This window comes from Marmota flaviventris, chromosome 4 (assembly GCF_047511675.1).
Source record: "Marmota flaviventris isolate mMarFla1 chromosome 4, mMarFla1.hap1, whole genome shotgun sequence".
In the NCBI taxonomy this organism is placed as follows: domain Eukaryota; kingdom Metazoa; phylum Chordata; class Mammalia; order Rodentia; family Sciuridae; genus Marmota; species Marmota flaviventris.
In genome coordinates, this window is record NC_092501.1 from 29,741,424 (window position 1) to 29,752,775 (window position 11,352).

The following is an 11,352-nucleotide window of genomic DNA, read 5'->3' on the forward strand; positions in this document are numbered from 1 at the left end:
CCGCGGTGCTGACTCGAGGAGCGGGTGGGCTGCGGGTGGCAAGCGGGGACCCGGGCTCTGTCCGTGGTGCTGATCAGGACGCCGCGGGCCCGGGCGCAGGTGGGCAGGTGGGCGGTGGTGTCCCTAGCGGGGGCGCTGTGCTGTCCGCGGTGCTGATGCGGTGCTGCGCCGGGGAGGCGAGGCCGCGGCGGAGGCTCCTCGCCGCTCGAACGCTTGCTGCCACGGCTCCTGCAGGCAATGGCCCGGTTTATCTTTGACAGCGGCGGCGGCGGGATGGGGGCGGCGTGGGGAGGAGGGGCTAGCGCCTCCGCGGGCCGGGAGGGGGAAGCCGCGGCCCCCAGACTCCGGCGCCCGCCGGAGAGGAGCCCCGCCCGCGGCCACCGGCTCAGCTCCCGCCCCGCCCAGAGGCCCCGCCCCTCCCGCCTGCCCTCCCCCCAGTAAGAGTGCCGGGAGCTCCGCGCTCGCTACCGCGGTCTCCAGGGACTTCCAGACCCAGAGGAGGGAGGCAGGAATGTTCTGGGGCACGGCACTCCAGCCTGCGAGGGCTGACCGACCCAACCTTTTTGCAGCCCGCCCCCCCACACACCCGCGTCCCACCCCTCCGCAAGGTGCGGTCTCTACCTTTCCAACCACCCCTAGTGCCCTGCTTCTAACCCCTCCCCCACCCTACTTTGGGCTTCCTCCTCCTCCTCCTCTTCTTCTTTTCTTCCTGTCTTCTTTCTCTCCCAATTCATCTGTATGCTCCCCACCATCACCAGAGTTTGCATGGATATTCCCTCTTCTCCCCTCTCCTTCCCACCGCTTTGAACCCCATTAGCTAGAAGAAGATGCTGCAGACCGCAAAGAATCGTTTCCTTTCTTTAAAATGTGCCCGCACTTAGTCCTCAGCTATACCATGGGGTCCCTTCTCTCACGGAGCGCCAGAATGGAAGCAGGTCTCTCCTTCTGGCCCTGGCTCCTCTGCAGTCCCAGAGTTTACACACAAAAACCACAGGCAGAAAGTGCCAAACTGGTATGCCCACTCTCTAAGGGTGACAGTCTGGTCCTGTGCAGCCTTCACATTTTCCACAACACACGTTCCAACTAAATGGTCTATTTGCTTAATAAACAAAAAGGAAACCCCAGCACAGATGCCCTCTCACACACCCATAACACCCCTGGTTTCTTGAGGGGGCTCAGTGTGTTCCTCTGCTTCCCACTGCTGCCTGGGTGTCAACAGCAGGAGCCCACACAAAGGGGGAGACAGCAGCCAGGTGACCTGGTTCTGGTCCAGACTTCTCTGGTTGTCCAACCTTGGGCTTACCTCTTGAGCTCATGATCCTTCTTCTCTAAAACATGTGTTGGACTGCCCCATTTCGAGTGCCTTTCTTTTTTCTTTCAACCTTTTATTTTGAAATTTCCAAATACACAGAAAAGTTGAAAGAAAAACACAGAATAGACTATCCCCTGCTTAAACAATAGGCAACATTTAGCCACATTTGATAGTTGTAGGATCATAGATATATATTTGACTAGATTATTAGAAAGTGACAGATATTGTGAGGTTTTATCCTTCATTACTTCACCATGTGTGTCCTAATAATAAGAGCATTTTCCAGCCTAGTCATAATATCATCATCACATCTTTTAAAATTCCACATTCTCTCAGAATCTAGGGTAGTTCAGTACCCCTAAAACACATTAATGGAAATTTCCCCCAGAACTTTTCATTTTTTAATAGCTAACATTTATTGAGCACTTACTTGTGCCAAACCATATCTTAGATGCTTTTTATGTTTTACCTTATATAATTCTCAGATTTACTCCTTGAGTTACATGTTCTTGTTATCTTTTTTAAAAATATATTTTTAGTTGTTAATAGATCTTTATTTTATTTATTTATTTATTTATGGCGCTGAGAATCGAACCCAGTGCCTTACACTTGCTAGGAAAGCTCTCTACCACTGAGCGACAACTCTAGCCCTCTTGTTATCTTTCCATTACTGCCAGGCATGATGGTACACACCTGTAATCTCAGCAGCTCAGGAGGCTGAGACAGAAGGATCACAAGTCCAAAGCCAGCCTCAGCAAAAGCAAGATGCTAAGCAACTCAGTGAGACCCTGTCTCTAAATAAAATACAAAATAGGACTGGGGATGTGGCTCAGTGGTCTAGTGCCCCTGAGTTTAATCCTTGGTACAAAAAAAAAAAAAATAAGGAAACTGAGTAAATTGCACAAGGTCACATGACTTGTGAGAACTGGAGGCAGGATTCAAATAGGCAGTCAAGTTCCAGAGCTTGTGTAGTTGGCCCTCCTAACTGTACTGCCTCACTCCAGTATCTTGTAGATCATAAACTGACAGAGCAGGAACCACATCCCCAACTGTCTATTTTTCAGATGAGCACAATGAGTCCCAGAAGATAAGTGACATACCATAGAAGTTAAAGGCAGATGTTTCATTACACCTTATAGTTTGGTAAATGATTTGGCATCACAGAGCAAACCAAGACCATCTGTGAATCCCATGATGGTCTCAGGTAACAGATGATGAACACATTATCTGTTGATTTCCATGTACACCTAGAAGTTCCTCACACTTGATTTTTACCACATTAATTTGACAACCATTTGAAATCTATTCTCTTCACCCAGTGACTAGAGGCCAGGATGAGGCCATTCAAGAAATCCACTCATTTAACATATATTTGTTGAATACCTACTGTGTACCAGGCTCTTCCAGGAAGCTGGGATACAATCCCAACTAAATATTCAAAGACTGTTATTGAACTTCCATATAATAATGGGAGTGACAATCTAAACCATAGAAGCAACAAAGTAAAAATATATATTGAATGTGATCATTGCTAGGAAGAAAAGCAAGGCAGGCTAAAGAGATGGTGACAGAGGTTACTTTAGAAGGAAGAGTCAGGGGAAATTCCTTTGAAAAAGTGAAATTTGGACAGAGGCCTGAAGGAAGAAAGAGAAATAGACATTTAGGTATATAGGAGTAAAGGGCCCTGGGAAGCAGTGTGTATGTTCAAAAAATAGCTCAAAACCAGTGTCTCGCCAGGCATAGTGGTGGACGCCTGTAATAGTGGACGCCTGTAATCCCAGAAAGGGAGGGTGAGACGGGAGGATCAAAAGTTCAAAGCCAGCCTCAGCAACTGCGAGGTACTAAACAACTCAGTGAGACCCTGTCTCTAAATAAAATACAAAACCTAGGCTGGACTAGACAAGGGAAAGAGATGGGGATTGAAATCAAAGAGACAGTACAGATCTTATAGGGCCTTGTAAGTCCTGTTAAAGGATTCTAGATCCTATTCAGGAAGTGAGATGGCCAACCTTTGAAGAATACAAGCATGGCATTATCTAATTAAAGTATTTTCTTATTCTTCTTCTTTTTTAAAGATTATTCTGGAATCTAGAATTGGAGAGGAGACAAAGCTAGAAGTTGTGAGATCAATTAGGAGGCAGTTGGATTAGTCTGGGCAAGATGTGGTGGTAGCTTAGAATAGGCAGAGTCATGGAGGTGGTAAGCAGTGACCAAGTTCTAGATATAATTTGAAGGTAGTCTGACAGGATCTGCAGACAGATTGGATGTGAGATATGAAAGTCAGAGATGACTCCAAGTGTTGAGGTCTGAGCCAGTAGAAGAAAGGAGCTTCTGTTAACTGACAGGGGAGACTAAGGGCAGAGTGGGCCTGAAGGGATGGGGAATGCAGTGTTGTGGTTGTATTTAGTTGACTCAGGGTTAAAGTTCAGTGTGTATGTTACTACAAAGTAGTGGAGAAAGAAGGAGTTGGAGCTAAAACCTTAGCTGTCACTTTCTTGTATGTGAGTGGTTTTTTAAACCATGAGAGCATCTAAGGAATGGAAAAGCTACAAAAGTCGTTCAATAACTGATCCTGGACCCTTTGTCCCTTATAAGCTAGGACATAAAAGAAGACTAAAAATACCAGTGAAGTAGGAAACCCAAGAGAACAGAACCCTGGAACCCAGCAAAGAAGCTGGGAAGAGCCTTGCTGGCTGCGTCTGGGCATGACCTCTGGCCTGAGACCTAACTATTGGACTTGGCAGCAGGCAGGTCACTGGTGACCTTGAGGAGAGCTGTTTTAGTGATGTCATGAGATCCTGATTAGACTGACTTTGAGAGTTAGAATGGAGGAGAGGAAGTAGAGAGGCTAAGCATGCAGACTTTTGAAAGGCATTTTGCTGTAAAGGGGAGTCAAGAGCAGCATGATGGTCTGAAGAAGAAATGAGAGCAGGAGAGGTTCCTTCTAAGACAGGAGACATTGGAGCTTATTCGTATATTTGCAGGAATGGTCTAGTGCAGAGGGAAACTGATGATTCCAAGATGGTTCATTGCAGGAGCAAATCCTTAATAGGTCAAAAGAGAATAAAATCCAGGCAAACATAGAGGAGATGGGTCTAAAAAGGAGATTGGCCAATTTTCCACCATGGATTGTGAAAGAGGCAGTTTAATAAATGGCAACAGATATCAGCTGGTTAGGAGATTGTGAATATAAACAAAAACCTGAGCTCTACTCCTTGGCTCCATTTCAACTAGCCAGAAATTATTCATGCATCCTGACCTTTCTCCACACGTACATTCAACTGGTATGTATAGGAAGCTTGACAAATGCCAAGCCTAGTGCTGGACTTTCCTGTGCAGCCCAAGAGTTCTTCCCGCTGATATTACAGGACTAGGACTCTATAGAAGGCCTTGAGATTATCCATGCAAGGACAAATGATCCTCTTCAACATCCAGCTCTACGACTGGAAGAGACTTCAGCAGCCTCAGCATTTTCCCCTAGGTTGCCTCCAGGGGGGTTATCAATGCTGATGGACCTCAAGTCTTGGAGGCGTCAAAGGGGAAGCGAGGGAGAGTGGGGAGAGCTCCATATTATGCTGACTCAGACTGCGATGAGATACGATAGGATGGGATGTTCCCACACTCCAGTCATCTGGACTCTAACAGTTGAGGCAGAAAGGTCTTTGAGATTTAATCTGACTAATCATTATTATCCAGATGCCTTGGGACAACCCAGTCCTATGCAGAAGCCCAGCTCTTTGATGTTTTTTTGTCATAACTTAATGAGTTCGCCCACAAAATAACATCAAAGAAGATCTACTAACGAATTCACTGTTATCAGCTTCCAATCTGTGGCTGCATTGGAAGGTCTCCAAAAAAAGGACCACAGCCAGAAAAAGAAACCAACTGAAAGATTTGGAAATCCGGCTATCTGGACAGAGATGAGAGAAAAATGAACTCCTGCAGACAGCCGAGGAGCCAGGGAAAGAGCTAGCAAACCTCAGAGAAATGGAGAAAAAGCAGGAGAGAGAGGGAGACACTCAGCAGTTGGTCTGGAAGGAAAACAAATTTATGAATATTTGAAGGGGAAATTGTGGTCTGGAAAAGTCTTAAATGGTGTCATCTCACAGCACATTGAGGAGACTACAAGGAAGTATGTGGTAGGAAATGCTGTCTCTGGAGCCAGATGACATGAGTTTCACCCTCTGGCTCTGTTATTTACTATGTGATTATAAGCGAGTCTTATCCACTTGGAGGCTCAGCTCTCTGATCAGTAAAACAGTGGCATTAATTCTCTCCCCCCAGGAAGGACCCCTCGAGTACAGGAGGCTATCTCCAGACATTACCTGACTCTTCCAAACAGGGTCTTTCAAGGCGAAAATTGGAGAGGATTCATGGAATGGTTTGCTGGAGATCTTCCCACGGTGACAATTCTTCCAGGTCCAGTGGCATTTCCTAAAGCATAGAAAAGGTATCAGCCAACATGCTTCATTTCACTCAGTGTGCAGTTATTGAACACCCACTGTATGCCAGATGGAAGGTTGACCATGGGCTGTTCCCAATCCCCACAAGGACACCAGAATGGAATCTAGTGATGACCTGTACTAGAGTTTGGATATGGTCTGTCCCCTCTGAAACTCAAGTTAAAATTTAATCCCCCATTATGAGAGATTGAGAAGTGGGACCAGGTGATTAGGTGATTAGGACTCATGCAATTAGCGGATTAATGGGTTAATGGGTCATCTTGAGAGTCAGTCTGCTCTTAAAGCCAGTTGGGCCAGGTCTCTCATGCATCCCTGTCTCTTGCCATGTGATGTCCTACACCCCTTCAGGACTCTGCCAGAAAGAAGGCCATCATCAGAGATAGCCTATTGAAACTGGACCAGGACCATGAGCCAAAATAAACTTTTTTTCTTTATAACTTTTCTAGACTGTGGAATTGTGTCACTAGCAACATAAGATGGTTGAAGACAACTAGGGTTCATGACAAGTGCTGAGGTGAAGACAGACTCCTCTGAGTTGGGGTCCAGCAAAGGTTTTTACAAAGCTACGTGGCACTTGAGCATGACCTTCAAGGATTAGTGTCAGACCCCCAGGCGGCTGATGAAGGAATAGAGGGCAAGGCAAGGCTTGACCAGTGCCTGAAAACCCAGAGCACCCGGAACTTCCAACTCAGGGACGCAGCTGCCAGGCAGAAACAGAAACCACTGCAAAGGAACATGAATGGAGGGACCTGCTCTAAAAATCGTACCAGAGCAGGCAGACCATGACACATGTCTGCAAGTGGAGTCACTGGGAGGTGACTAAGCTAAAGGGGGGTTGCCTGCCTTTCTTAACTTCATTCATAGTCATCCCCTCCCCCAGGAAAAAGAGTGGGAGGAAAAGTTCTATAAGTAGAATTCACAGCTCCCCCAGGAGAGACTGCAGATACATCAGGGAACTATTGGTAAAATGTTTACCTGTCTTAAAACAGCCCCTGAGCTGGAGGCCAGACAGAACGTTCAAGGGACCCCCATCCTAATAGAGGCTCCAGAGGCACAATGGAGTGGCAATCAGGAATGATTGACTGCGGAGTTTCCGCTTCTGTATCAAGCCAACCAGCCAGCAAGCTCGCCAATCACCTCAAACCATAGCCAACTGGGGGAACACTGCAAGGCTTCTGACTAAACCAGGGAAATTATTTCAGGAAATAGGCATGAGCATAAAGGGTAACAGGTGCTTAAAAGGCATCATCAATTACAAGCGCCAAGAGGGATCACAGAGTTCAAACCAATTTTAGCTGCAGAACCCTTTGTTCAAACAAAATCTCAGATGAAAGATGGACAGATAAAACAAATGAAAGAAAGTGGGTTTGGATGAAATGGAGAGGAAACTTGCTGGCAATACCACCTCCTTACCCCCTGACTCCCCAAGAAGCCCCTGAGGAACCTCTCCCCTCCATGGACCCCCTCTGGCTTTGCAGGGTGTTTCTTTTAATTCTCAAAGTAACACATGTCTACTATTTAAAAACCCTGACAAACAGAACAGTTTATAAGAAAAGGCAAGAGGCCCCACCTACTCTCTTACACCTTCCCACCCTATCATTTATCCCCCAGAAGAAATGACTTTTTTATTCTTTTAATGGCTTCTGTTTTAAACTCTCTTGATATTATCTTTACGTTGTTAGATGATGCACCTGCACTTCTGCTTCTTGACTTGAGAAACCCCGCCCTGCTTTCTGCAGTGGCAGAACAGAACTTGGCTCACACCGCCACCCTCACCTCCCAATAGAGTCGCACCGCTAGTTGCACTTAACTGTCATTGTTATCAAAGTAACACATGCAACTAGTTTAAGATTTCAACCAGGGAACTCTGGATTTGGCAAAGGAGGTGGGGGTGATGAGGATAGGAAAGATGGTGGAAGGAGATGGACATCATTACCCTAGGTACATGTATGATTGCACGAATTGTACGTCTCTATACCATGTACAACCAGAGAATTGAAATGTTGTGCTACATTTGTGTAGATGAATTGAAATGCATTCTGCTGTCATGTACTACTAAGTAGCACAAATTAAAAAAAAAAAATTCAACCAAGGACAAAAGGATTATAGGGATGGACAGAAGCTTCTTCCCTTCTCCTTCTCACTTAGGAAGGTTGGCTGATGGAAAAGATAACTCTATTTAGATCCCTTTCTTGTACTTTTTCTATAGCACTGATCACCTTTTCTAGCAAACTCTACAATTTGCTTATTATCTCTTCTGTTTGTCTTGCCTTGGGCAAAGATCTTTGTTATGTTCCTCATTGTTGCATCCCAAATGCCTAGAATAATGTCTGCCTCATTTTTTGATTTTTGCTGAATTAATTCAAGCCAAACTCTCTGGAAAGGAGAAAGAAAGAAGTGATTTCTTTGAGATACTGTTAGAACGAGTCATTTTGCAGCACACTTGCTAAAAGGGAAGGAGTATAAATGAAAATTTCATTTTGTAGATGATACAAAATTCTTCAGGACAAAGAGAGAGGAGACCTAACAAAGAGCTCCATTCAGATTTCCCTTATTGGCTTTGCATGACTGGACAAGTTGGTTCAGTCATCTTGGAAAGAAAGTAAATATTTTCTTAGGTTGGTCGAGGCTGGCAGAGAGGCCTTTGCCAACCCCACCCTCCCAAGGACAGGTCCTGCTGTGAAAAGGAGACACAGAGGGACTTCCTCCAGAAGTAACTTGGCCACCATGGGTCCCAGAGCCAGAGGCCTTAACCACAGCTATGATTATATTCAGGGTGCTGCTTTTGGCACTGATCATCCTCACCCCAGCTGCCCACCCCAGGACCAGGACTCCCATCCTGCAGGTACATCTGGAAGCCCATCAGTCCCGGGAAGCCTTTCTTGAACCATCCTACCCACAGAGCTTTCTAGACACCAGTCGTATGGCTCTGATCTTACCGTGCTCTGCCTGGTAAGCTCCATAGAGCTTTTGGAATTCTTGACCATTGGCCAGGTCACAGGGCTGGTTCCAGAGGTTAGAATGCTTCCACAGCTTTCAGAGTTCTACAAGCCACCTCTCTACACCTTGCCTCCTTGTCAGCTCTTTCTGCTTTGGGGCCCCTGATATTTCCCTGGACATAATACCACTTGGATAATGAGAGTCACCCCACACACACACAGGCCACAATGCCCAGGGCTCCCGTTTATCCTGGGTCCAGCCCCTCTGGCCCTGCCTGTCCTTCCCAGCCCCTGTCACCCTTCACCTTACACTCTCCACACCCGCCACAGCCAGAGTGAACTTTTATTTTTAAGTTCCTCAATTGTATCCTCTTCTAACTTCTTTTTAAAGTTTGTATTGGTGCATTACAATCAGACCTAATAATGGGACATTATGCCATATTTATACATGCACATAACATCATCTGATCAGTCTCACTCCCCAGTACCTTCCCTTACCCTCTTCTCCTCCCTCCCCCAAACTGCTTCCTCTACTCTGCAAATCTCCTGTTGTTATTATTTCAATTAGTGCATTATAAGTATATGTGTGTATATGTATATGTGTATATATATAGGGATTCACCATGGTATATTCATACATGGGCAAAGCATAATTTAGTGGATTTTGTCCCCCAGTACTTCCTCAGGTTCCTTCTCATTTCTGAGCCTCATTCTTCCAATCTTCCCCTCCTCCTCACCTGCTTCTTCACTTGACTAAATTTCTTCAGGTCTTAATTTAAAATTTACTTCCTTGATGTCTTGATACATTTTGTGCTCTGATAACAAAATACCTGAGTTTGGAAAATCTATAAAGAACATAAATGGGGCTGGGGATGTGGCTCAAGCGGTAGCGCACTCGCCTGGCATGCATGCGGCCCGGGTTCGATCCTCAGCACCACATACAAAAACAAAGATGTTGTGTCCGCCGATAACTAAAAAGAAATAAATATTTAAAAAAAAAAAAGAACATAAATGTATTTCTCACAGTTCTGGAGGCTGGGAAGTCCACAACTAAGGTGCAGGCATGGTCAGTTCAAGGTGCTGGTTTGCTCCCAAGATGGCGCCTTGGTGCTGCATCCTCTGGGGGCGGGGAGAATTCTCTGTCCTCACATGGCAGAAGGGCAAGAGAGTCAAATACTGTGTGACACTTCTTTTATAAAGACCTTAATCCATCCACAAGGGAGGAATCCTCGTGGCCTAGTCGCCCCTTAAAGACTCTACCTCTTAATACCATCACATTGGCCATTAAGATTCTACACCTGAACTTTAGAAGGTACACACTGTTATGGTTTGAATCTTAAAAGTTGCCCCAAAGGCTCATGGATTAAAGGCTTTGTCTCCAGCTGATGGCACTATTGGGAGGTGGTGGAAATTTTAGAAGATGGGGCCAAGGTAGAGGAATTGGATCATGGCGGATGTACCCTGGAAGGGGATATTGGAACCCTGAGCACTCTCTCTCTCTCTCCCTCTCTCCCTGCTCCCTACCCCTCTGCTTTTCTGACTGCCAGGAGGTAAACAGATCTCCTTTGCCACATGCCATCAACATGATATTCTGCCTCACCACAGGCCCAAAAAGCAACCATGAACTGATACTTCGGAAACCATGAACCTAAATAAACGTTTCCTCCTTTTTGTTTTTGCCTCAGTCGTTTGTCACAGCAGTGGAAAGCTGACTGATATACACATTCAAACCATAGAACTTGGGGAAACCCTCCACAACACCTTAGCCATGTTTAGGTGCCCCGTTAGGAGCTCCCTGTACCTACCCTGCAATGTATTTCCTGTCTTCCCTGTTAGACCTTAAGCCCTTTGAGGCCAGGAAACTTATCTCCTCAGCTGCATTCCCAGGGCCTAGAATGGCACATAGGGAACTAGGGAACATAGTAGATGCTCAGTCAATGCTTGTTTATGGAGGGGGACTGACTTACAGGAGACGGAACACCCCCATACAGTTCACCAGTGAGGACCCTCAGACTGGGGAGAGATGTGTTTGCAATCAAGAAGGCCTTTACCATCTTGTTTTGGAAACACGCAGAGATACCAGGACACAGTGAGCAGCTGACAGCTTCCTCAGTGACTCGCAGAGACAACAAGAGTTACAGGAAAGCTAAGAAGGGAGTGATTCTAGTGATCCTAGAGCCTGGAGCCTTTTCCAGACCCAAGGGGCTAGAGGTAAGCACTTAAAGATGAATGCATAGAGGGTGACAGAGGATGGCAGGCAGCCTAAGGATAAGGAAGGGGGAGGGACAACTGGAAACAGCAGACCACGCAGCTGATTTGAACCACTCAGTCAAGAAACAAGACTGGAGATGGGTAACAGAAGAGCCATAATAGCCAGGACTTGGTCACGCAGGCAACGGGGAGGGGGCATAAGGGAAGCCATGTACTGGAAGGGTTCGTGGGGGAGCAGTCTCAGGGACGGATTAGAAGGGGGAATCCACAGCACAAAGGAAGCTACTGTGCTAGTCCAGGGGGCGGATGTGGGCGGGGGGGTGCAGGAGGCAAGGACCACTGCCTGGGAATAAAGGCCAAGGAACAGATGCAAGAAATATCTTACCCAGAGCCTCCAAGGGCTGCTGCTTCTGACAGGAGGTGAAGA